This window comes from Geospiza fortis, unplaced genomic scaffold (genome assembly GCF_000277835.1).
Source record: "Geospiza fortis unplaced genomic scaffold, GeoFor_1.0 scaffold166, whole genome shotgun sequence".
Classification (NCBI taxonomy): domain Eukaryota; kingdom Metazoa; phylum Chordata; class Aves; order Passeriformes; family Thraupidae; genus Geospiza; species Geospiza fortis.
Genome location: NW_005054310.1, coordinates 9,412,484 through 9,418,483, shown reverse-complemented (window position 1 = coordinate 9,418,483; position 6,000 = coordinate 9,412,484).

Sequence of the window (6,000 nt, the reverse complement as noted above, 5' to 3'; positions counted from 1 at the left end):
GAAAAAGGGCAGACTCAGATGAAAAGAGCAAGTTCAGCAGAGTTTACAGCATATTACTGAGGTAGAAATTCAGATCTAGGCATTTAATATCACACTGCAGGCAAAACAGCATTATCTGCATCATCTGGAGGTAGAATGCCAACGTAATGAAGCCCTGTTTATTAAACCTTTTTGAAGGAGAGTTGGAAGGAATGCTATCCCTCCAAGAAATGCTCCAAAAAAAGAGTTACAGGCTGCATGAAGAGTCCTACTTTTCTCCCTAGCTCAATGCAGAATCATGCTTTTCTTCACCCTGGATACTCTGGATACTGCCTTCCCATGTACACCTGCTTTTCAAGGCTGGCCCTAGCAGTAAATGCCTGTGAGACCAGGACTGCAGAAAGCAGCTGCTCCTAAGACCAGGACGGTAGCAAGAAGTGGCTCTTATTTCAAAAGCCGGTTTCTCAAAATGGTGAAATTGGCCTTTTATTATGTATAGGATTTGCAATGATACCATCCACTGTTTTCTTCGCATCAACCAGAACTGAATCATGGGGAAGCAGCATTCTAAAACTGAAAAGCAGCAGTGAATCATTAGGAAATATTCATAAAGCAGCATTATCTCCTGAGTTTTGGCAAAAATCCTGCCCTAACATAGCTGTTGGAGTGGTCTGGATAGCAAGAATGACTTCCTATAATTGAAGTTCCAGCAGCTTCTTAATTGAAGTGCTCCTTCAATCTCTGGTAACCAAATGTTACTTCCAAAAATTACATTAGCCAAACTCCCTATCATTGCATTTCTTTCCTTCTGCAGTGAGTGCATGCCAATGTAGTATTTTTGCTGAACACGAATTTATCCAGCAAGATAAGGAGGCACAAATGTTTTTATTTCTGTAGATGCAGGATGGGTATAGGTACTCTTTAGAGACGAGGCAGTATTGATTTAAAGCAGCTGTGCTGTTCCGTCCCTCCCACTTGAAGATCTGGTTACTCCCTGCTCCTCAGGCTGCAGCTGCATTTTGCAGAGGCAGCCACAAAGCTTTTCATCAGTTCTAAACAATTGTTTGTTATCTTTGCTTCCTTAACTGGACCTCAGTGTGAGTTGGGTTGATATGATTTCATTGTTTTGTAGTGAAACATGAAAATTTGTCCTTATTGGTGACAACAATAATCTCCTCATGTTTCTTTTGTGTCAGAAAAACTAAAGAATAGTTTTGACTGGGACTTTTTTATATAATTTTTTAATGTCTGGTTGTAAACCCGTTGGTTTGTCATTTTATTCTAGTATGTTTCCTTCGCTTCCCCCTCATTTTTGCTAAAGTAATCTGTATTTTCCAGCAGCAATAGGGAAACTGTGCCCTGAAGCAATCCCATAAACACTTGCAAAAAGCATAATTTTTCACAGTCATATATTCATAAAGCAAAAACTGGGTAGCTTCATGCAGCAATAGAGAAGGGCTGCAGACAGGCTGTCTAGTGGATTGTGCACTAGGCTGGGATCCAGGAATGCTTGAATCCTAGTGCTGGCACTTCCACCAGCTTGCTGTGTGGTCTCGGGCCTGAGCAAGCCGCAGCTCTGTCTCGCAAGTTGCCCATGTGTAAAAGGAGGATAATAATATTTGCCTGTTTCACAGGAGTGAAAACCCCTGTGTTAATGTTTTTGCAGGACTCTGAAAAGCTAAAGAACTGCCAAAGTGTTAAAGCCTCTACCAAGCAAGGCATTTGTCTATGCATTTAGAATAAAACTTGCTTTCGTGAGCAAAACCATTTCAACCATTTGCAGAGCTTTACACTTTTGGATATTCAGCAATGTTTTCAATTTATATGAGTCAAATTAGAAAGATTCTTTTAAAAAGAGGACCAAAGCAGTGGTTTTGCACTTTTTGTGCGCTTCAGTGGACTTGCTTATCCTTTTGTCATATGCTCTATTCTTTATATCATACACTAGCCAGCTGCTAGATTCCCAGATCCACTGCTGAATTTAGACAAGTGCAATCTATTGAACTCATATGGTCTTTGTTTGCTCATCTGACATTTATGCAGTAAATCTTTTTAGTAAAGCTAAACTAGCTGACATTACAAGATATGCAAAAATAAAATCAGGATAATCTAGGATAAAATTACTGCAGGCAAGGGCAATATTAATTTATCCTCTTGAGCTATCAAAGAACTAAGCCTTCCAGAGACAGAGAGTGTTTGATGTATTGCTGGGGGGCCTGCATTTAACCTCACACAGACATGAAGATGCACTTTGAGAGAAATTCTTTGCAAAAGTTCTGTAAAATACATAGTGTTGAGCTCTGGGAGAAGAGGAGAGCTAATTTAAATTTTTTAAATAGAAAATCCTCCTCTTCTCCTCTCCACGGTACAGCTCCATGAGTGGACAAAGCCATACGTGAATTGAGGTTGAATTTCAAGAGCCATTTTGGTCAACATGACGAATGTTTCAAAAACCCTGAAGCATTCTGTTAAAATGTTTCAGTTATGCCATTTTAAAGCACCTTCTGTGATTCAAATATCAGAAAGCAGTAATTAGTGTTAAGAAGCAATGCCCAACATCTTTCATATAAAAGCAGTATCTACCTCTGTGAGTCCTTTCTCTGCTTCAAACCAATGGAACCTTTATTCTTAGGACCTTTCTCTAGTGCAAAAAACCTTAGTAACACAAAAGAAAAATAATTTTAGCTTAATTCAGATCAATGTTGGCCAACCTGTCAGTTCAACTGTCTTACAGAACAGTCTGGTGAATGCATTGCACTGGCTCTGGCATGACTTGGCAGCACACATTGGAAACACAGGAGAGATGAATGACTGAAGAATAAGAGAAAGAGAAATATTACCAATTTTTAGGGATCAGTAAGTATGTTCTTTAATTCATTTAGATACTTAGAGTCTTAATAGGGCTATGACCAGTTATATAGGCATTTTCCAAGTTGCAGTCTGAGTAGCAAGCAGGTCATAACTCCTTTTAGTTTGAATAAAGGTGCAGCTATGTGTGTTGAGATCAGTCAGTTGAGCCAGCCTCTCTTCTGGCTGCACACATACTGAGTCCAATATGAGGGAGGGCCAGAAACCCACTGTCCTGGGTAAGAAAGGATGAAAGCTCCATATTTTTTTCACAGACACCAGTCAGCTCTGATTCAGCATAACTTGAAGTCACACCCTAAGAAACACCTCAGTGAGGAAGCATTGGAATTAAATCCCAATATTACCGTACATCACACTGCAACAAGAGGAAAAAAGTCCTTCATTTTAACAAATCCCGAAGAGAGGCCTAAGGTTTAGAAAACTAAAGAATCACTAGTGTTTTTATATGAGAATGTAAAGATCTTGTGACAACCAAGGTTCTTGTTTAGGAGCTACATTCAGGCTGAGGAGGTGAGCTACAGAGGGCAAAAGAAAGTCTGAAACCTAATCTAAATACTAATTGAAACTGGTTTGTTTGTTTCCTTTTGGCACACCTGTATCTTTAGCTGCTTTTCTTTCTCTTTAACATATCTCATCTTAGCAAATTATATATTTTTGTCTTTATGGTAGTTGAGTTCAGAGTGTTTCAACATGGCTGCATAATGTCAGGGTCTCCCATTTCTTGGAAAGAGCCAGTCCCTAAACTTCAGTGTGCTTTACAGTGCTCTTCTCCCTGTTCCACCAATTCTGTTTTGTTGTGAAACATTGCAATGCAGCACCAGCCCGTGCAGCAGCACCTGCCAAGAATGCTCTCTTTGCTTGTAATGATCTGCCATATAATATATCTGAACACCAAAGATTCCTGCAAATTACTATCCCAGCTCTTTTACTGCCTTATCAATGGGCAGGGTAGCTGCTTTCCCCAAGGCTCTGGTACACTATTGTTTATATCACATTGCTTGCCTTAGAATCATAGAATCTTTTAGGTTGGCAAAGACACTTAAGGTTATCCAATCTATGGACCCCAGGGAGACATATTGCAATTACCATATTTGAGTATTATCTATAGGAAGGGAGTTAGAACACATAACTTTGGTTATTTGATATTTAATAATATTGCCTGCATATACAATACAATATTTTGTACAATTTTATATGAATGTATACAATTTAACTGTAACTCATATGAGACATTGTATTATTGGAATAATAGAATTATGTGTTGGAAGGGACCTTAAAGATCATCTACTTCCAATGCTCCTGCTGTGAGCAAGGACACTTTCCACTAGACTAGGCTGCTTAAAGGCCCATTCAGCCTTGAAAAATTCCAAGTGCCAGATGTAGACAATGTGTAGCTGAATTTTTGATCACAAATTTTTGACCTTTTCTGACCAATGAGAAGGCTGAACAAGAACACAGAGCTGTAGATAAGAGATTCTCATGAATATGTAAATATGCACCTTCAGGGAAAGCATATTTTCACATTTAAAAGCCAATTCTGTTTTCCTTTTTAAACACCTCTTGCAAAATAATATAAACTACATTATATTCTTAAGCTTCTGACACCAAAAATCAGGTTCTCTATTTTTATATCCAGATTTATTATATATTATTGGTATAGGAAGAAATCAAAATACGTCATCCTTAAATTATAGGAATGAGGACACTAACAGCATCACTTTTGAGCACCATCTTAAAACATCCTTTGAAAATTCCAGAAGTCTCACTCTAATCTGCTTGACAGAATACTACACACAGAGGTAGAAGAAGAGGTTTAAATGAAAATTGTTTGAGAATAATGAAGGAGTGATGAGTATGATTTCTAGGTACCATTTTTACCTATCATTTGTTACTCCTGAAATTTTGTTTGAATTGCAAAATTTGCATTTTGCATTGAAATTTATTCAAAGTCTCACATTTTTACAAGGAGACACTGATTTCCTTTACTGATTAGCTGAATGATTGGGTGTCACAAACATACTCTATGCCTGGCACAGGCCCTTTACACTATAGCTTCCCTTTCTATAATTTTCTCATTGGCAAAGATTGTGTTGCTTTTCTTTAGACAAGATTGTGGAGCCTGAAGATGGAAAAAATATATCAGTTGCAAAACCACTCCATTTAGACCCATCTGTTTTTTTTTGTTCACAGTGCAGGAATCTCAGACATTTTTCCCATATGTTGTCCTTCTAGATTTTAATAGTTCCACAATGAGATTTGCTACTGGTTTCATCAGAAAAAAAAAAGCCAACACCATTCTAGAAGATTTTCAAGATCAAGAAATAGTTTCAAATATGTGGCCTGTATATGACATGTTTGCATTTTTTTCTAGATGTATTTTCCCTGTTTATATTCTAAGAAATAGCTTGCCTCACTGCTATTTAGAGCAAGCAGAGATTTGTAGACCATTCTTGAAGTAGACAGACAGGAAATTGGGCTAGATTTACAGTACTGAACTCTATGAACCATCCAAACCTGCAATAGCATGAACTAATTTCTGCTAACTCTGCTCCTGCCCTTTTATATTCTAGCTGCACTTGGAGGACTGGAGTGACACATAACCCATCATTTACAACTACATAATCATTATTGCTTTCTCTCTTTTAGACAACAATCTTGAAAGGAATAAATTCACAGGAATTTTTTAGTGCCATCAAAGTAGGCATGTTATATCCTACATATATTGTGTGATCTCAGCTGAGGGCCTGTGTTTAGTATAGAGCACTGTAGCCTGCTGCTAAGGTACTTTCACAATAATGCAGTAATTGAGGTTGAGAATTAGAAAGACAGCTAGACACATGCAGGTTTATAAAGGTTTTACACAGTTAAAAGTAATTTAAAAGTTGTAATATGATTTAGACTTGGTTAGATTAGAACCTTTTTACCTAATTTATTTACTCCCAAGTTAAAAAGAATAGTTTGAATTTTTCCAGCTGTTCTTTCCTGTGTAACTGAAATGGGGCTTATCAAAGGAGATGAAGTGCAGTACGCTAAATCTTTGCCATCACATTTTACTGGTTATTGGGCTGGGAAAAGAACACCACCACACAAATGCAGGATATCCATGAGATACACCTGACTTCTGTTTCTGCAATTCCTTACCTTCTATTTATG